Source organism: Aythya fuligula, chromosome 1, assembly GCF_009819795.1.
Source record: "Aythya fuligula isolate bAytFul2 chromosome 1, bAytFul2.pri, whole genome shotgun sequence".
NCBI lineage: Eukaryota > Metazoa > Chordata > Aves > Anseriformes > Anatidae > Aythya > Aythya fuligula.
This window is the reverse complement of record NC_045559.1, coordinates 176,410,477-176,432,186: the sequence shown is the minus strand read 5'-3', so window position 1 is coordinate 176,432,186 and position 21,710 is coordinate 176,410,477. Positions and strand designations below refer to the sequence as shown.

At 42.2% G+C, this 21,710-nt stretch overlaps 1 protein-coding gene across 4 annotated transcripts in view; it reads left to right on the top strand.

Moving 5' to 3' along the window:
• Nucleotides 1–8,273: 8,273 nt before the first annotated feature.
• The window catches only part of ENOX1 (ecto-NOX disulfide-thiol exchanger 1), a 365,043-nt gene continuing 351,606 nt past the window's right edge, over nucleotides 8,274–21,710 (top strand). For all 4 annotated transcript variants that reach the window (XM_032203166.1, XM_032203183.1, XM_032203192.1 and 1 more), the window contains exon 1: nucleotides 8,274–8,424. The gene's annotated coding sequence lies outside the window, so the exon portion shown is untranslated. The remainder of the gene's footprint in view (nucleotides 8,425–21,710) is intronic.

The following is a 21,710-nucleotide window of genomic DNA, read 5'->3' as shown; positions in this document are numbered from 1 at the left end:
TGGTTGACAGTAAAAGATAAAGCAACCCTCCATTTTTAGAGATGTTACTTAGAAGCTTAGTAGAGACCTCACTTTATATCCTTTCCCAGGCCTTCCTGGGAAGGATGCAGTGGCAATGCCTTAAATGGAAAAACATTTTAGAAACAATAACGGAACCAGAGGTCAATAGGATACAGCCCAAGGGAGCTTTCTTCTGCTTTGCTCTTAAAAATACCACGATGTTTCTTTACTTTCTCTATTCTGTTAAATAACAGATTTGCTTTGAGGCGTGTCTCCAAACCCAATGACTTCGGAAAAGATTCAGGCAATGGTCAATTACGAACATGGTGTAGCTCTTCTGTTGAATATGAATAGTACTGTTTTCTTACAACATATAGCAGCTGTTATCTAGGGCTCTCAGAGTGCTTCCGAACACTAATGAAGCATGCCTCACAACACCTCTGTCAGATAGGGAATATTAATTCCCCAGGAGTCACACTGACCTCAGTGGGTGTTTGTGTGGTTTGACTTGTCAGAGAAATAGATACTCAGGTGAGTAAAGACTGCAGAACCAGGATTAAACAGGGTAATATATTTTATGCCATTTCAAGCTTTTTTTTTTTTTTTTTTTTTTTGGAAGACAAAGAAAAAAAATAGAAAGTAGTTTTGCTTTACCGGAGTTAACCTCTGCAACATTTTTGATAGGGAATCAGTCTGCTTGCTTGTCAGTTAGCCACAAGTTTCCAATTGGTAGTATGTGCAGAGTGTGTGCTCCAAAGACAGATTTAGTGGCTTCAGCATCATTTACTATTAAAGGTTAAAAGCAGTTGCTCTTTCTAATCTCCTGCTGCACAGCCAATGTAATTTTAATACTGTGTGCAGTAGAAAAGGAAAGAAGTGCAATGCTGAAACATTTAACAGGATATATTTTTCCATCTTTATTTTAAGTTATGAAAACTGTCTGCTAAAAGCTGGTAAGTGTTTCCAGTCAATGATAGTTTCCTGGCATCAAAAGATTAAGAAAATGAAATGAAATATCCAGTGGAAAATACATCAAGAGAAGACAAAGAAAAAAAGAACAATTTGGATTTTCTATATTTATCTGCGTGTTATGTGTATCTGCTTCACTGGTCTGTCAATTTTAATTGGTCTGCAACCTACTGTAGTTGGGTTCACACTGGTTCAATTAAAAAATCCTGTTGTTACTTTTTTTTTTTTTTCCATATTGCCCATAAATAGGAGTATTGTAGGAGTAATAATGTTAACCCCAGTGTCCTGGCAAGATGCCATTTCAGGTAATTATATTCTGCCTATGTAAATTTCAGTTGCTGTTTCAGCTGAATACATTAGTCTTTATTTTCCATTCCCGATCATCATGTTATATAGCACCGTTGGGTATTGTTGAAGAGCCACCCAGATGTGGCTGCATTTTAGTGATCGCTAAACTAAGTAAGACAAAATCAGGATCTCTTCTCCTTATGGACTATTTACCACACATAATTGCAACGTTGGGGGTGAGAGTTGCTTAATTTAAGGATTGTTTGATGAAGGTTTGCAGCCTTTTTGGATAGACTGTATCAATAGTCTTATTATTAGCTTGTGGAAACTTTATGTAGTGATACGGTTATGACAAAGAACAGCAGAGGGATTTGCTTATCTGCCTCAGGAAGGTCTTTACAAACAAGTTAGATCAGATTGAATCTTTAACTTAAAAAATGGTATAGCTTGGGATAAATATTTATTTAGCAGCCTATCCACTCTCCCTGCACAAGGACTATTTAAGGCAAAAAGAAGAAGTGGTTTTGCTGAAACAATGGTAATATTGCCCTCAGAGAAGATTGTTTGGAAAAGGCAATGTCATTTTCTGAGTAGCTGTTGGTTCTGACTGATTACAAAAAATGTCACTCCCCCCCCCCCCCAAATAAATAAATAAATAAATAAATAAATAAATAAATTAAATGCACACAAAACACATTAAGACCAGCCTACTGGAATGGGTTCTTTCAGAATATGTACCTTTGGCTGTTTTCAAAATTGCATATGGTTGTTGCTGAAAAAGCAGACACTTGTATATAAAATGATTATTGGCAGCTTAAATCAACATTTATTGATGTTAACGTGGGAAAGGTTGAGCAGCTTGGTGATTTCAGTGCTGTAACCCTCCTCCCCCCCACCAGCAATAATGTCTAGATAGCCCCTGCAAGGGTTAATAACAAAGATTACGTCTCTTTGGGTGCCTAATCAATGAAGGCCCATGTTACAAAACAAGCACAACAGTGCTGAAGTGCAATGGGTGTTCAGGAAGCCAGCAGAAAAGAGACAGTATGATGGCCAGAACACCAATCTTCTCTTCCAGGAGGTCTCTGAAGTGAGGGAGGTGTACGCTGACGCCAACGGCAGAGATGTATCTAGTTCTCACAGGCAAATGACAATTTGGCACCTACCTGTCAGTTGTGCCTTGAGGACATCTCCGACTTACAGGTAGTATTAACTTTTGCTTCATTAAGGTGGAAACTGAAATTGCATTTTGGAATTTGTCAAGCTGCTGTTTAGCTTCTGTTATCCACTCTGTCTCTCTAACTGTGTTTAGTGAGCAAAGATAGTGTTGCCTTGTAAATTGCCCTCATATTTTCCCCTTTGGGATTATAAAGGCCTTGTTCAGCAGACTTTCCTCATCTAAGTAACTCTTGTGATAAAGAATTTTAATTCTTTTATTCTTTTGATTATTCTTTTGGTGAGCCTCCTTGAGTTAACTGGAGTTTCAGCAGGATTGGGCACATGGCGGAGAACTACCTACGTGACCACGGATGAGAGGCTAGGCCTACATCTGGTGTTTCTGGGTGGGCGGTCGTTTTAAATTTCCCCAAATTAAATTTTCCAGATTATTATTGTTGTTTTCACTTAGTGATGGCGATCGGAAGATGAAAGACAAGCTGGTGACGGTGCCTAACGGGTCTCAGAGCTGACAGCAGTAGCTTACGCATCCAATCATACAGTAACGATGCAATCCGTTAGCGTACAGTACGTGGGGAACTGTCAGGTCTGTAGCAATCCAATTAAGTTACATGGTTTCTAAAGCTAGATGATTTGAGGAAGCTTAAAAGAGAGTTAACACTGTGCTGGCTCAACGGCTGTGTCAATTATCTGGTTGGATGTGTTTGTAGCTCTGCCCGCTGAAGCATGTGGACCCCCTTTTTTTTTTTTCCTCTAGAGCAATACCAGGGAGAGCACAATTAAGAGTTAATTACTGACTAGCTTTATTATTATTTATTAAATGAGGATCCTAATATATATTGGAAAGAAATGGTCATACCACTTGGGAAAGAAAAAAAAAAAGCAAACACTCAGAAAAATAAAAAAATAATAACAACAACAAAACACTCAGAAAAATAAATGAATTGCATTATACATTTTTCAGGCTTTCTACTGAAACTGAAATATTAAAGTTCCTTTACTGTAGCTGAAGTGCTATTAATTTGTCTGAAGCTTATTGTTTGACCTTTGCAGTTGGAAGCTCAGGCAGAGCCTATGTGGTTCTTGTCAAAACCTTTTCCTTCTAACCTTTAGTTTCAGATACCTGCCTCCATTTCTGCTTATGCTATTCCCATTATCTCTGCATCTGAAATACGTGAGACAGAAAAGGAAAACAGCTTCATGGCATAGAATCATAGAATTATAGAATATCCGAGTTGGAATACAGTCCAACTCCTGGGTCCTTAATGGACCACACACACACAGAAAAATGAAAAAGAAAAACCAGACCAAGTGTCTGAGAGTGTTGTCCAAATGCTACTTGAACTGCAGCTTGCTATCTATCTTTATATATATGTATACACAACTCCTATTTTCATGGCAAATTAATCAAAAGCCCTGTGGGAAGTCTCCTCTGAGCTGAGCCCTCAGCCCTTTCCCCTTGGCAAAACGCCTGAGGAAAGAGAAGGGTCACGCATTGTACACTAGCAGTAGCTGGCCTTCTGTCTCCTATCTGGAAATTAGAATCAGTGTCCAGTCCTCCAAAAATACTTCGCTGCCAATCCTGTGAAGCAAAATCAGGGCTGTTACAAAATCAATGACAAAATTTGTTTGGATTTCACTGGGACCATGATTTCAGTGCAGATACATAGGTCTGAGGAATTAATAGGTTGATCTCATCTGTCACTTCAGGGAAGGAAGGGGGAGAGCTGGACGCATCTGTACTGCACTGAAGACAATGCAGCCTGTCAGGTGCTATGTGTCAGGAGAGGTGGATTGCAAGAACGAAGGAAGATCTACAAAACAAAAGCAAAGAGGGAGGAACAGTGTGGCTGCAAGTCAGCTTTGGAGATTCCCAAACCCAATCCCTCTCTGTGAAAATTCTCAGAATTTACACTACCAGCATCAATGGAAGTGTTTAATTTCTATACTGTATAACAGATAACAGATGTCACTCTTGTATGCCATACTGGGATATATGCCATATTTGCTGATGGAAAATGAAATGCTGATCTTGACAGTTTGGTTGGCGTGAGTGTTCCCATCAGCTCCTTGTCTTGTAGAAAAGGTCCTTGGTGAAAGGTTCGTGGTTGGCCAAGTCTGGCCTTTTGTGTAACATATGTCTATACAGGTGCTGATACTGATGGTTGCTTTTTTTGGAATGGATTTTAAGGGGTTGAACTGTAGATTGCCTCTCATTCAATTGCCTCCTCCACCTTTTCAATACCAAGATACACGCCAATGCATAGTGATGTATTTCTTCCTAACATTCTGTGGGCAGGCCAGCAAAGCTGGCCCATGAAGGCAGACACATGAATGTCTTCTAGTGCAAAAATTACATTTTTGGTACAAATTAAAGTCGGTTGCTGTGAACTCAAGCACACCCTCATCTGTAAGAGGGAAAGGTTGAAAAAAAAAAGAACAAAAATGGCCTATCTATAGTAACTGACAAAAGTCCCAAGAGAAAGCTAGAAAGAAGAAAGAGAATCAGGAGTATTTTTAAATGCACTACTCCCCCTTTTATCATGTTTCTAATCCCATTTTCTTTGCTTCTTTTTGTCTTGCTTTGTTGTTGTTTGTCTCTAGCATGTATATTCTTGAGGCTTTATAATGCTTCATCTTAAGGGGGAACCTGGAGAGTGTATTTTGTCTGCCAACTAATAACCTGAATTTTTTCATCACAGAAGCCAATCAGCGGAGGGAGATTACAGTAGACGGAGCAGTGAGATTTGCATATTAACAGTGTCGTTATTGAAGAATAGCTGGCTTGTATTTAGACCAAACGGTGCTCTCCCATTAGCCAATAACAGCTGCCAGCCAATGCAGATGAGGGATTCAAAGGTTGTACATTGTGTAGTTATTCATTTATTTTTTGCATTTTCTCTCTCTCTCTCTCTCTCTCTCTCTTTTTTCTTTTTTTCTTTTTTTTTTTTTTTTTTTTTCGTCTTTAGAGTGCTGATATAAATCAGATACTGAACCCAGCGAGCAGGCTTCGCTCACCCGTTTGGCTATGGCTCTGTAACGGCACGGCAGCACAGCTCTCCCATTGGCTCGGGCTAGTCTATCCCTGCGTAATGGATCATATTGTGTATATTAATGTTTCGGCTTTACAGTTCTATTTCCATTAGGGGAAGATTGCCTGTGAGCCTCTTAGTGGATAAATAGGAATTTACAGCTTTCAGAAATTCTCTTAAAGCTTGCAGTATCCACAGAAGAAGGAATTACACATGACTATTTTTTGAAGCTTTAAAAGGTCCAGAGGGCCTAATTGTGCTCTCAGATACGTCTGTGCAGCTCCTATTGAAGTCTTTGGTTATAATGCATGCTTACGAGGCAGCTAAAATGTGTCTTTTTAAAATAATAATAATAAAAATCCTTCAGTTATTAAAAAATTAGACTGTAAAGTCTCCAGGGTCAAGCCAGCAACTTCCTGAGAGCTATTCAGAACCAAACACAGCGAGATCTTGGCTGGGACCTGGCAGTGTACTGACCTACAAATAGCAAATACATGAGACAAGGAGCCTGTGTTGGTAAAAATCGCACAGAGCAGACACCACCTGCTTCTGCAGATTTGTGCATGCACACACACGTGTGGGTGCGTGAGTGTTTGGGTGCCTGCACTCATCCAGACAGTTCTTGGGGACAGGAGAAGAGAACAAGCCTAAATTGCCTTAATGAAATGACTTTATCAAGTTTTGACACTTCAGTCAGGTACATTAAACAGGGCCGCTATTGGCAGAGATATTTTTTACCTCTATTTCAATATCAGCTAAGGCTTACACAACAGTCAAGAGGAGTATACTTAAAATGCTTTATTATTTTTTTTCTTTCCATAGTTGTACATGTGTGTGTTTCCAAGTACAACTGCATTCAGTGTTAGAAAGAAGCAAATTCAATGTAGGTAAATGCAACAAACTTAAGAAATATATTCAGACACTGGAAGTGATGTGATTTATTAACTAGTCCTTCATTTCCCAAACCAATTTATGCTAAAAGTGTAAATTGTGTGTGTAAATTGTGCATAAATATGAGTTGTTCATGAACTTCTCCAGGAGTTTTCCACAGGCTTTTTAAAAGTAGGTGGTTGCTTAAGAATGAACAGGATTAATGTCTGTGCTTTAAAGTACTAAATAGATGTGTTTTACTGTAAATAGTACAGAATAGGATGCCCAAGTTATAATTACGTCATGCCTCCAGCAATTTTTTCTTTATATAGCTATCTGTATCACAACTGAAAAGCAAAACAAAACAAAACAAAACAAAAAACAAACAAACAAACAAACAAAAACATGAAGAAATAAGTAATCCACATCTGCACAGCTGGGCAAAGAGTGGCTCCTGCTCCTCAGCAGAGGTAGTTAACGCTTACCTAAGTTGGTGCATTAGTTCCCATTTTTTTGTCCTCTACGTGTATGCCCTTGCATTGCTTGCTATAATTTGTGTCAGTATTATTTGTTGTCACTTCTCAAACTGAAGCTGTGACACTAACCCTGCCAGCCAGGGGAAAAAAGCTACTCATGGAGGCAACACAAGCCAGTGTCATTTAAATCAGATGAGCCCAGTGGTGTGGAAATTGCTTCTGTTGCATAAGCGTGTTTGCTGGTAAACCCAAAATGATGGGCTGGCGAGCATACACAATTAGCCCAGTACCTGTGGATGTAATTCAGTGCCACTTTGGTGGAAGAAGTACTGTGAAAAAAGGAGAGGCTGGAGATTTTTCTATCAGATTTTCTTCCTACTACTAGAAATCATAGCTGCTGCGTGCAATATTTAATATCTGATGTTAGTTTCCACCTTTCAGCCACAGCCACTTTTCACTTACCAACTAATCGTCACCCAGAAGTGTGCTGAAACCTGTTATAAATGGGCATACAAAGGCTTTCTCCAGCACTAAATCACGGCCATCTCTCCAGCGCAATGGGGCCGCTTCCAGCAGCCTCCCGTGGCAGCTCAGGCCAGGAGAGGAACAAGCTTTTCCCAAGCAGCACGAAGAGTTCAGACTCGCAAACACCCCTTGTCAGGGCTGAAATTCAACCCCAAAGGCCTTGGCTAGGTCTTTTCTCCACCGAGGTGTTAGGCGGCACCTCTAGGAGCAGCTCGGATTTCGGGAACTGCTTATTGCCACCAGTGCCCTGAGCAGGGATGCTCTGCCCTCGGCCAGCTGCCCCTTTCCTGAAGGAAAGCTGAGCCCAAGCCCCCTTCCCACCCTGTCCCCATCCCCGTGTCCGACCCCCGGACTTCTCGCAGGGGGCGCACCGGGAGCCCACCGGGTGGGATGCAGCTGCCAAAGCCGCGGCTGGGGCAGTTTGAGCAGAGGCTTGGGGGACGACTTGGGGGACCTCCCCCTGTTGCCCTGGGCTCCCCGGTGCCGCTTCTTCTTCTTCTTCTTCCTCCTCCTCATCCTCATCCTCCTCCTCATCCTCCTCCCCCTCCTCCTCCTCGGGGCCGCTCCAGCCGCCGGGCTCCGTGCTCCCCGCCCTCCTCACCGCCCACCCCCGGCCGCCTCCCCCCACTCCTCCTCCTCCTCCTTCTTCTTTTTCTTCCTCCTCCTCCTCCTCATCCTCCGGGAGCCTTGCCTCCCCTGCACACCTGCCTTGCCATTTGTCGGCGGCTTCGCTGGGAGGGGAGAATTTTCCCTCGCTCCCTTGCAGCATCCCTCCCCGCCGCTCTCTCTCTCTCACACACACACACACCCGCACCCAGACAAACAGACAGACAGACAGACAGACAGACACACGGACACACCGCTCGCTCCCTTCCTTCCTTCCCTGTGCATCGGCAGCGGCCGCCGCCGCCGCCTCCTCCCCGGCCCCCCGCTCCCCGCCGCCGCGGGGCGTCCTCCGCCCGCTGCAGCGCCGCCGGGGAGGGGAAGGGAGAGGAAAAAGGAAAGGAAAAAGGGAAAAAGGGGAGGGGAGGAAAGGAGAGGGGGCGGGCGGCGGCTCCCGCTGCTCCGCGGCCCCGCACCGGCAGCCGGTAGGTACGGGGAGGGCAGGGGGAGGGAGGGAAGGAGGGCGAGGGGAGCGGGGCGAGCCGCGCTGTCCCCCTCCTTGATCCCGGTCCCGATCCCGATCCCGGTCCCGGTCCCGGCTCCGCTTCCTGGGGGCCGTGCACAGCCCCCCCCCCCCCGGCACCGGCTCTCCCCGGTGAGTCGGAAAGTTTGCTCTCCTGGGCGCCCGGCTTCGGCTCTTGTTTGGGGACCGGCTGCTTTTGGGGTGTTCACCCTACCCATACCACCCCCCCCAACTCCCCGCGCTCCGCTAGCGGGCCATTTATTTATATTTATATTTATATATTTATTTATTTACCCTTTTCTTGCTTGTTTATTTTTTTGGAAATTGCAGTTGCCGCCGCCCCCCACCGGGCTGGGCTGGGAACCCCCTTTTGTGCCCCCCCCCCCAAAAAAAAAAAAAAAGGGGAGCACCCTCCGGGTCCCCCAGATCTGTCCAGCAGGGACCGGGGACCCTACAAAACCCGTGTCCCCCCTGGCAGAGCCCTGCTGGTGGCTGCGGGGAGCCAGGCGCCCCCAGCTGCGGCAAGGCAGCCCCCCCTGCAGCTCCCGGAGCGGTGGCGGCTCCGGGGGTGGCTGTCCCGTCGCTCTCCTCCTCTGTCCCCCCCCGGTGCCCGAGCGAGCGCTTGGGAGGAGGTGTCGGGGTGATGCTGCACGCCCCAGCATCCCGGGGTGGCGGTGGGGTTACCCTAGGAGCTTCCCAGCCGGGGAAAAGCCGTATCCTACCCGGGATTGGCTGCGGGTCGTGTCCATCTCCCGGTGCTTTGATCTAATCTTGCTGTTGTCTGGGCTGCAAAAGAAGCTGCCTTGCCTTTTACTCTCGCTCTTTCATCCCCAGGGTGGTTTTGGAGCGGGCTGGTGGCCGTGAGGAAGGTTGGGGTCTAAGGGAATCCATCCCTGGGCAGGGGAGGCAAGAAGCCCGGGTGTATTTTCTGTCTTGCCTGTTGTTACTTTTCTCTTTTTATCGCTGGAAGTTCTGCTGTAGTGTGTCAAGAGCTTTGATGCCTTTTGCAACATGCCTCATTCATTATTATTATTTTTTTTTTTTCCCGGAATTTAAAACAGAATGATAAAATGTGTTGACATTAATAAATAAGTTGAAAGGACTTTGAAATAGCGCATGTTGTGCGTGGTGCGAAATCGTAGATATGCATAAAAGAGTAATAACTACTCTGCAGGTTTTATTTGAAACCTCTTTCTGTAATGCATTGTACAGAAGTCTCTCCATCTCCCTCTCAGCTTTTTAAGTGTGATTGTGTATTTTTTTGGTGTTGAGGTCTCCGTGCGTGCTGTGGGGATGCTTCATAGAACTAAACAAACGTGGGTGCCTAATAGTGCTTTAATCTCTCCCTTCACAAAGATGCCTTGCTGTAAAAAAGAGGTGAAATGTGCTTTTGTGGCTTTCAATTCTAGATCTCTTTTCCTGATGCTTTCATTTATTTATTTATTTGCATTACAGCCAAGGGGAGGGCGAGGGGGGTAATTGTCTTAGACTCCTCTCAGTCCAAATGTGCAAAACTGATTACATAAAGAAATTAAGGTACCAAAACAACCCTTAGCTGAAATCTGGAAAAAATGACTCCAGTGTGTTTGCTTGGCGGCACCAGGCGTTCTGCAGCATGTGGTATTTACAGAACTTGCAGCGTACAGTAGCTCTCCAGTAGTAAGGGAACGTTTTGTGTCCTCGGAGGCGAGAGAGTCTCCGACAAGTCCACAAAACTATAGGTACAGTAAGGGAGCGGTGATGCACGTGCGAGTGTGTATGTACATAAATAGCACCAGGCTACCAGAGCTCATTTTTCCAGGATACTTTGTCTTCTTTCCCCTGAATTTTGAGGCTTTTCTTTTTTTTTTTTTTCTTACTATTCCTCTCATTTCATGCATGTGTTTTAATGTTAGTCTTAATCTCCATGCAATGTAAAATAATCCGGTGATAGCTTCAGAAGACGCTCACGCCAGGCAAACCAGGCAATAGATCATGAAATCAGACAATAGTATTTTGTTTCCTAGCAACCCCCTACTGTGCACAGAAAACAAAACGGTGGTGGATGCTTCCACATCATGAGAGCTGCGTGCTGAAACCCCAAAGTGGGCACAGAACTGCCAGCCGTGTAGTGAGATCCGCTCCTGTGTGTTTTGGCTGCTTTGTTAGGGTTTTCCTTTTGTGAGAAAGGGACTTGCCAGGCTAAATGCAGTTAAATGGTTAAAATTTCACGCTGCGTTCTTAGCTGTGTTAGAATGAGGAGGGCACAAAGTGAGTAGTATTTGTAGATTTTGTTGCCAATGAGAGTGATTTGAAATGCCCTTTTTTATTGCTGGAATATTTCTAAATCTATACTGTCACCGACCCCAGAGAACCAGTTTAATGATCTGCTGTGTCCGGTATGCCAGATCTCATACTTTGTCTTCCTAATCATCTTTTAGCTTTGTGCTTTAAAACCATGTTTGTTAGAATGCATTAAAAAAAAAAAACAAAAAAAAAAAACAGCCCCCTTGCCACTCACAGGAATGGGAAATAAAATCCAAAGCGCTGCTTTGCCACTTTTATGTTCTTGGCACCCAGCTCACCCCTTCAAAAGAGCTAAAGATATCCCAGTGCAGCAGGACAGGGTCTGAAGCCATGATCTTTCTAAAAGCGCTTTTGATAATGCGGTAATTCCCTTAGTTAGTGTCTGAGCATTGAAATGGATTCTCGACCCTGGACCAATCTCAGATGCACTTTGTGCACTGCCATCTATCCGAAAAAATCCATTAGTGCAGGCTGTGGATCTAACCCTGTATCTGTACTTACTGCCTATCGGGTTTCAGCTTTCCAGCAGGTGTTAGTGCTTAGAACCGCAGTGGGAAAAGGAGATGAGCAGTCACAGATGAGTAGTTGTACGCACAGCGGCACAGAGGCGTTTCTACACTTCTGCCTCCTCGCCTCCTGCCCTTCCTTTGTAGTAGAAAGTGGCCAAAAGTTGTTCAGAGTTTTACCTGCGGGTCTTGGGTATCCAGACGCATTTACAGTGGTTGTGCTGTAAATGAACATGGGTGGTTTTCCTATTGGTTGCACCACTGACTCTGTGAAAGCAAAGGTGTCATTTCCATCTTAGAAACCCTAAAATCACAAGATGTATTTGCCGTGGGGAAAACAGCAAATGTAATCCTTTAGTAATCATTAGTAAACAATGCTATTTGTGCTAGGGGTGGGAACTGCATCTCTGAGTGGCTTTTGGGGTTTGTAGTGCTATTTAAGAGATACGACAGGTGTGATTATATATATTGTCTATAGGATTTTTTGGGCTCATCGTAACTACTGAGGGACAAAAGTGTTACAACAAATGCCGCTTCAGTAACAATGGTGGAAATGCAATGGTCAGGGGATATTAAAATTCTGATAAATATCAATGAGCAGCTACTTTCTTATATACATTTGAAATTAAGTGTTTTATTGCCATAGCATGTGTTGACAGTTTAGTTTAGAACACGTTAATTGAATTTTGGAAGGCTTTATGGTTGGAGAGGAAGTAGTAATTTTCCATTTTTTTTCTTCATCATTTCTTTCTCAGATGGCACTGCTCCCAAAACCAGATCCTTACAGTTGGGTGGTACGCAGAGGACACTTGGTATGGCTGCCTAACTCCATTCCATGTAGCTCCTACCTGTAGTTACCAGGCAGCAGAATGAGGGAAAGCAGAGAAAACAAAAAAGTGCAAATAAAGCAAAGCAAAACAAAACAAAACAATTAAGAGAAAGGTCATGAAGTAGTCTGCATGTAAACAGTGGAAGACATTTGGAAGTGATTTTAAACACTCTCCATGAAATTCCTGTTATGCCAAATGCATTTGTTGTTTATCGACGTAAAATCATACATCAGCTGTCACGTGGGTTGGAGACCTGTAGAAGTAGTCAACCCATGACCAAAACCAAGACTGCTAACTTCTTGCCATTTCTCCCCCCTAAATCTTTCTTGGAGCAATGAGTTAAATCCATTTTATTTAAATGTGTTTAGTTAGAAAAGAATTAAGAAATTGACAGCTTTGTTCTCACCATTTAACTACGCAATGATGGCAGTGGCTAACGAGCTAGCAGGGAACATGCTGCTTATCTTACTGAGATGCACGTGCGGCAAGTCTTTTTTAAACATTTTCACAGGGCTTTTTAATTTTATTTTATCTTTTTCAGAGGGTACTGCAGTAACGAGAATGTAGAGTTACTGTGTGTTTAAATCCTAGAGGCTTAATGATTATCGTACTGTTGAATATTTGCTTAAGTATTTATTTCCCTTTCTTATTTTAAGAAAGGAACAAAAGCATGATGTCAGTTTTGGACTCTCGTGAAGCCTCATTTTTAAATCCTGTAACATGAAAGCATTGAGCTGTCAATTCTTGCCAAATATGGAAAATAAATCATCCATGTGATTACAGAAACTGAGGATTTTGTTCAGCAAAGCATTGACTTGCATGCCTAACTTTTTTTTTTTTTTTTTTTTTCTTTTTTAACATATGCTTAAGCTCATCTCTGCTTGCTGAGATCAATTGGATTTAAGCATGTGGTTAAAGTTAGGCATGTAATTAAATGCTTTGTTGAATAGGGGCCTCAAGCAAAACCTGTAACCTTTGAAACTAACAACATCTTTGCTTTGGAGTAAACTGAACTTAAGTAGAATTGTTACAGGATAGTAGAGCAAAGAGAACAAAGTTCATGAAAAGGCAGGCTCGTAGGAGAGGAGGTCTCAAATTGGAAATTTACTGATGGATAATAGCAATGCTTGAAGTAATCTAGAATTAAGACCCAGCAGGAAGCAATACACAGGTTCGCAGTGTGACTTGATTACAGAACAGCACAGTTTGTAGTTGAGCTGACAACAAAAAGGTGCTATGCCAGTGAACAAAGAAGTGGGATTCCTCAAATGTGTTGAGAGCTGCCCTGAGGAGAAGGATCTGGAGGTGTTGGCTCACGAGAAGCTCACCATGAGAAACCACCCATATCCTGGGCTGCATCAAAAGAAGCGTGGCCAGCAGGGTGAGGGAGGTGATTGTCCCCCTCTGCTCTGCTCTCATGAGACCGCACCTGGAGTGTTCAGCTCTGGGGCCCTCAGCACAAAGATGTGGGGCTGTTAGAACGAAGGAGGGCCATGAAGATGGTCAAGGGGCTGGAGAACGTCTCCTATGCAGACAGGCTGAGGGAGTTGGGGTTGTACAGCCTGGAGAAGAGAAGGCTCTAGGGAGACCTTCCAGTGGCCTTCCAGTGCCTACAGGAAAGCTGGGGAGGGACTCTTTGTCAGGGGGTAGAGTGATAGGATGAGATGGAATGGTTTAATACTGCAAGAGGGGAGATTTAGATCAGAGGTTTGGAAGGGACTTTAAAGGTTAGAAGGTAGGAGGAAATTCTTCCCTCAGAGGGTGGTGAGGCACCAGCACAGCCTGCCCAGAGAAGCTGTGGATGCCCCATCCCTGGAGGTGTTCAAGGCCAGGCTGGATGGGGCTTTGGGCAACCTGGTCTGGTGGGAGGTGTCCCTGCCCATGGCAGGAGGGTTAGAATTAGATGATCTTTAAAGTCCCTTCCAACCCAAACCATTCTATGATTCATTTTTGTACACATCCGCCTCAAACACATCCGAAAACTGAATACCATATCAACAGGATGTTAAAGGCTATTTCAGTAGAGCTCAAAGAAGAGCAACAAAATGCTCAGATGTCCAAAGGAACTAGCTTGAGGGGAAACATTCAGAAATATATATATATTTAGCCTGGAACCAAATGTGAGTAGATTATTAAAATATATTGAGATTTCTGAAATATGTTACAGTCGAAGGAATCTGTGTTTTTCAGTGCATTATGTGGGAGAAGCGAATCATAGAATGGTTTGGTCACCACCCTGCTGATGTGGTCAGGGGTGTCATCCATTAGATCAGGTTGCTGAAAACCCTGTACATCCCAACTTTGAAAACTTCCAGTGGTGGCTCATCCACAGCTTTTCTGGGCAACCTGTTCCACTGTCCTGTCATCCTCATCATGAAATAAAGGAAGAAAAAGCTTAAGATGAATTCTGGGTTTAATGACAGGAATATATATTAGGGCTTATATTAGCCTCGGTGTAGTGAGAACCTCCCTTTCGAATGTTTAAAATAAGAGTTTTAGGCAAGTCCTTTCTGTATGCAAGTCACTAAATATGTACTGGAGGAAGAGATTCTGCGTTTTAAAGGTCTAGGAGTACAAGATCTAACAGCTCTTTTTTGTGTCTGTGGCTTGCTCTAGTTTGAGCTGAAGGTTACAGGAGAAACTAGGTCAGATCCTGGGCCAGCCATCCTTGACTTGATTTTTCTCAAGCTGGAGTGTTTGTACCTTGGCAAAGCAATTTCCAGTGCCAAGACAGTTGGGTTTTATGGTTTTAAAAAAGCATCACTCAGAGCAGGGTCATCATATGGGCTCAGGTTGATCTGATGCTGGGATGATGGATATGCAAGGATTAGCTAGTAGATTTTATAGTAAACAACTCTTTTTTTTTTTTTTTTCTCCCTTTTGAAGACAGTGAGCATCTCAGTGTGGTATAGGGGGCACAGGGGTGACAGCTTCTGCAGCATTTTGCTTCTTCAAATAATGAAGCTCACTGCCATCAGGTATGAATGATGAAGCAGTAGAACTTGCTAATTATCCCTTTGTGTCCCTCCCTGCTTCTGTACCCATTATGATCTCTCACCAGTTGTCTGCTGTGATCTGGCTAGTGCAGTGCAAGTCTGGATGAGTACTGTCAGTGACTTGTTTTCTGGAAGAGTCTGTGAGAGGAGGACAGAAGCATGAATAAGGTTTCTCAGGGTGTACTGCTTCAAATAGCTCCCTCATCCACTCAGTCTGGGTGAAAACAGCCAGGCAAGATGCAGGGTCATGGTATACTGGGTGTTTTCTTGAGGAACCCTTGCCTGGAATGATGCTATTACAATGGTTTCTTGTAATTTATTTTACTCTGAAGCAAGTATTCAGGAGAAAAACAAACAAGAAAACAAAAACAAAAACAAAAACAACAAACAAACATAGTGCAGTCTGGTATCATAGGGGAAAGTTTTCCAAAAGCCATACAAATTGCAGGGGAGGAGGTGGATTTCCCTCTGTCATGTGTTGTGGATACCTGGCAGCCAACTAATTAAACAAGGTCTATTTTAGTAATCATAAGGTAAAAACAGGTGATTTGGAATAACATTTCCTTGCTGGACGATGATTAAAACAGCAATTTTGCATGAGTGCCAAACTCAAGTGAAAGCTGTTCTGTGGCAGAGCTGTTTGGTGAGACTGGCTTTTGGTTTAAATAAGTTTTGGTGCAAGAAAGCCACGTGATGAAGTTACAGAAGCCAGGTTTAGGCTTCCTCTAGATTTCCTGTGTGCAGCATAATATGGGGGAAAAAAATTGGTCTGTAAACAATGCACTCCTGGTACACCCCAGGTAACTTTAAAAAGAAATCCTTTGATGTGTAAACCAGGTTCAGCCCTTGCTGGACCTTGTCTCTGGGGGCTGGTTGATAGCGTTGTTGATGGAGGTCTGAGAAGAGGTTGAACGAAAATGGAAGAAGGGTTTTTAGTGCAGAGCCTAAGGATTGGGACTGAAGTTGTTGCCTATGCGTTGCTAGTATTAGAAGGGCAGTTTTTTTGATGGATGGATAAGGTAGACAAAATAACCCATACAATTGAATGGGTAAAGCTAGGTAGTTGATGATAGTGAAATTAGGTAGGTTAGTTTACATAGGATTACTCCTGTATGTTAAGTGCTCTTTGTAAGTGTGTGCAAGATCAGGCTTGTTGGATGGACTCCTTTCGGATGAAAGATGCTGTCAAAGTGCAAGGTTATTATTCTGTCTGTTGTCCTTGCACAGAGGAGCTAGGTCAACAGCTGTCTTAATCACAATTTGTTTATGTTAATAGATCTTTATTTTTGGAAATAATTTGGAAATAATTTAAATGAGACTTTAAAGGCTTTTTTTTTTTTTTTTTTTTTTTTTTTTTTTTTTTTCCCTCCCTTCCCCCATAGGTATATTTAAGATAGTATTAATGTTTAGAATGTGACCTTTGGTATGCTAGATCTCATCAACAGAACAGTTCCTCTGTGACCAGAGTGGATAACACACAATTATTTTGGTATGACAGGTTGGCTTTATGTAGATTTTAAAGGAGTTTGTGCCCTATACACAGTGTAAAAAAGTTTCAGGACACAACAGGTGTGTCTGGGGTAGAATACAGTGATAGTTTAACACTGTTTTTTACAACTCTGTTTAGACTTATCCATACCTGTTAGCAAGCATTTTGACAGGGAGACAAAGAAATGAAATAGAAGTAGCTGATAAAGGCACGGGGTGCACTTAGGGGGGTGGAATGCAATAACTGGAGTGAGAGCACACTCTTAGAAGAGGTGCTGATACTTGTGCCCTTGTAAGAAGAGTCAAGAGGATTTTCAGTGATGACAAATAAGTTTGTTTCATCTGAAAGTAGCAGATTGCTTCCTAGTGGTTTGCTGGTCTGACATTCTGTGAAATTGTGTTATACCCTAATTTGGTGTCTCCTGTGCATATAGAATAAGAGCTTGCTGTTGCTACCAAGTGAAACAAACAGTTCCCTCACATTCTGCAGTGGTAGAGGCTTAGAGTTTGGTGGCAAAGATCCATGGATTAATCTCTTCTGATGACTTGCGGTGGATGTTGGCATTACTTCAGCACCAGCTCAGAAGAAAGAGCATTTACTGCGTAAGTGATCCACTTAGTCACTTAGCTTATTGAGAATTTTCCATGGAGTTATGACCCTTGCTTAGCAGTGAAGTTTGATGAGATCACAGCTCAGGGTAGTATGGTAATAGATGCACCAAAAAAGTGTATGTTTATGGTCCTCTGCTGGCAGATAAGGATGGCAGGCACCTGGACGTGAACAAGCACTCTGTGTGGATTTACTGGCTGTAAAGGGGTGGTGCCTCATGCCTCTGCGTGCAGGTATCTGGCTTCCACAGTCTTCAAGCAGAGTATAAACAGAAGTATTTCTGGCAGGCTGCTATGTATGAAAACTTAAAGGACTTGGAAAATAAGTTTGATTTCAAATCTTCATTATGTTGCCTTTCTGTCAGTTGGCCCAAAATGAGCATCTCTTAGGTCAATATCATTTTAACAAATGAAAGGGCCCTTGGTCAGTTTTTGGTTCAAGGTTACTCATATCTTAATGCTGAGAGAAAATGCTGTTTATGCTGATGGCTCTTCTTCTGCAGTGTAATCTCCAATTTTGTATGAAGCGGATAGCAATTACCATTTTATTTCACTGACAGCCTGTAAGAGAGCACATGTTTTCAGTTCCTAGAGGGAGCTGGGCTAAACTTGAGCTGATACACTCCAGGTGAAAGGCTCCGTGTACTGTTGCCAATCTACTTAGCTATCCAGCTGCTTGCCAATTCTGTTAAAAGGTTAATGCTATTATAGAAAACATGTGAAACCAGGTGCAGTATGTGTGTCATTAGTTGGGTTTTGCAGTTTTGTTTTCCATGTTGCATTTGTTAAACTTATGTATCATTTTGCAGAACATATGTAATGGGTAGTTAATATTGTTTTCTTTGCAAAATACAAGGCAGCCACAATTTCTGTTTGAGAAGGAAACTATTAACATTATTTTATTCTTTTTTAAGTGAAAGGTTGAAATTTGGAATTTCTTTTTATGTTTCTTGGGAAATACTAAGAGAGATTATGTAACTACGTAAAGTCTCTGGGGATAGGGAAAGAGAAGTCTCACTGATAATGAGAACGGAGTAGCTGCTTAATGTAATCCACTCTCCATGGATAGTGGTGAGAAGGAAGCGAATAGAGTACTGTACAGTCAGAGTGGGTTTCATTAATTAGAATCTGGAAGTAGGCAGCACATCTGACAGTGCAGCTGTTTATAAGATTGCCAGTCTCTCATCTAGGTTTACCTTTTCCATCATAACGAAGTCGATTCTCTTTGGTGCTGTATTCTACAAGGAAAATAGAATTGATAAAAGTAATATATATATATATATATATTTTTTTTTCAGGCTTGTATTGTCCAAGAATATAGGGAGCAGTATGATGTGGTCAAATAACACTATAATCAAACAATTCTTCTATATCTAGGGTATAAGAGCCGTGAGAGTAGCTAGATAGAAAAGACTAGTGGCCATCTTGAAATCATGCAGAAAATCTATTTCTTTTGGTTCTTCAATGTCAAATGGGCTGCCAGATGGAACTGAAAATTGAATCAAAAGCAGAACATTGAGTTTGATAATCCTGGAGATGAGATGCTCTGACACCCCTGTCGTCACTGAAATATAGCTGTGATGAGCACTGAAGTCACTACTCTAGCTGTTTCAGTGGCTCTTCAACGTCACTTTGTTCTAGAGGAATCAGTTTGTCTTTGTTATCAGGGAGGACAAAGAGCAATAGCCACTCATGTCTTAAACACTAGGAAAATGAAGACTTAAAACTTGATGAGAAACTTTCTTTTGTGGTAACATTGCTGTCAGCGTAACACAAAATGAGCAATATAAGGTGAGATATAAGCCTCTGAGTATTGCCCGTTTAAAGAGATTTAAATTCACTCGTTCACTGTTCAATGGATAAAGGAAAAAGGAAATGCAGAACTGAAAACCAAAGCCTAAAATAAACAGCACTTACATTAATGCAAGATGGTTCACTGCATATGAGAAATGTTCAGAGAGTAGCTATAAGCATCCATGCAAGGAAAGATGCAGGCCTTTGTAGCGCTATCAGTCATGTCTCTAAGGGATCCCATGGAATGACTGTATGACAAGGTGTTCTCTAAGTGCCTGAGGAGCAAGCATAGCAGCCGCAGAAACAAAATGAAATGAGAACTTCTGAAGTAGGTTTGTCCTAATGCTGAGTTCATTCTCGGTGAGAAAGAACAGTCACCAGAACTAAGAGTTGGCTGGAGAAACGGGTATTTATGTTCTCTTTCTTCAGTTTCTCTTGGTTGTTCTCTGAGGAGAAAGATCTTGTCTTCATTTTTGCCCCCATTCTGTGGTCCTCAATAATGTACGTGTATTTAGAATGAAATTGAATATGTTTTTTGTATAAACTTTACAGAGCAAGATAATCCGAAAGGAACCCATGATTTTAGGAGCGCAACTAATGATGGTTTCAGAAGGATTTTGACCAACTGCAGCCTGACGACACTTCAGTTCAAGTGGAAATTTTCTTCCTTCAGCTTGCAAATAAATAACAGTCAATATTTGAGGGGAAAAAAAAATCAGTCCTCATCAGCTGTAGAAAATAATTGATGAGATTAATGCTTTGAACAATGATGGAGACCAGGATGAAGTCTGACATACAAGAGGGGTAAAAAACTCTGTTTACAAACCCCACAATAAATAGACTAAGAGTAATAGGCTGACTATGTTGCAAGAAAGAATGAGTTTATGAAAAATGTTTTAGTGGTAGGATGCCGAGGGGTACTGGAGTAGATTGTGTGAACATTGTGGGGCCTGTATCTGTTGAAGTCTCTTAAGTGTGTTTTAGATGTAACTGTGTTATCTTTGAAGGAGATAACTGACCCTGTCATGTAGCTGTTTCCAGCTCTATTTGTCTGTGATTCTTGCCAAGCCCTACAGTGAGTGGGATAAAAGGAAATGGGACAGTCAGAAGAGGTGTGGTTTACAGCTTAAACTGTAATCCAGATGGTCAGTCTGTTATCCCTCTTTGTGTCAGAATAATAGATAATGTAGCAGGCATATTATGGGAGATGCTGAAGGTTTAACATGGATATATTTCAGATCTGAAAGTGTTTTCTTTCCTGCCAAGCCTAATGTTGAACATTTTGCCATCCTGCATTCTTAGGCTCGAAACATTATGCTAAGTTCACTTTTTCATGATCCCTTGCTAACACAACTTGAGGTTCAGCCCTGGCTGGTATGGAAGTATCAGGAAGCTTAAGCAGAGAGAAAACTAGCCTGTCTTCAAAAGGCTTATGTAGACATATCCCAGATTGCTAAAGCACAACTAAAAATAGACCGAGAGAGTGTTAGGCCAGACTATTTAGAGACTAGTGACTCAGTTACTACATTTTGGTGTATTTTCAGAGTTGCACGGTCTCAGTTTTGGACCAATGTGAAGGAATAATCTTGTTACAAAATGAATTGAGTAATGTGTGGCTTGTGTTTTACCTAGTAAAATCTTTATGGACTTCTTGGAGTATTTCCAACAGCTGTCTTCAGTTGGAGGAAGAAAGTTGCCTGAATTCTGGGAAATGTGTGGGGAAAAGGCTGAGTAATGGAACCCAGTTTCAGCCTTTCTTCTGACTTCCACTCCATACTTAAAAGTAGCATACAGACCAATAAAAATAATAGAAGATGGTAGGACTAACAGAATAAGTAGTTTTTTTTGTTTGTTTGTTTGTTTGTTTGTTTTTCCTGAGAATTTTGAACTCTCCTAGGAAGTAAATGGTTTCCTGTGCATTATGTGTTGATGGAAATTACATCCTTTTTATGTGAGCAATAAGTCAAATGTTCTGTTAAGATTGATGGGGGCCAGATTCAAATCTCCGGGGATTTAAATCTCAAGTAATTCAAACTGGAGATATTCATGATTTACACTACAATAACAGATTACAATCTGGTTCTTATTCCTCAGGATTTTAATATGGTTATAAAAGGGCTATTCATCTTCATTTTCTAAATGTCTAGCAAGTTATCTAATTAATCCAATATTGTCTTAATTCTGGAGGAGGTTGTTTAACTTGAATTTTGTTGTCAAATACCATACAGACAAGCTCATGCGGTGGTAACATTAACTAATGATAGAGTTATCCACATATACCGTTCTATCATTAACTTGAATTACAGTGTAACTCCAGTTGTTTTCAGTAGAGAAAAAACACATTGCTGAACGGAAGAAAGCATGCTACTCTGCAGTCGCTATGCAATTAACTCATATAACCTCTGTGCTCGTCATGCTTTGTGTAAGATCCAGGGTGACCAGCTGTAGGTCAGTTGTATGAGAACAAAGACCCTGGGGCTTAGAAACAGTTTATTAGGATAATACTGTGGTGTGAAGATCAACTGTCACAGTAGCTGCTAATGACAGTGTGTCTCTATTTACTGTACACGGGCAGTAAATAAGAGTTGCTAGAATTGGGATGTTTTGAATTCTGAAGGATGGGAAAGCATAACCAGATAAGTGGTGGTGGTGTTAGCTTGGAGCCAACCCTATCTAGTTTTCTGCGGGTTCTTCTTCAGTGGCGATTCCTCTGTGCATTTTCTGATAGAAAACTGAGTA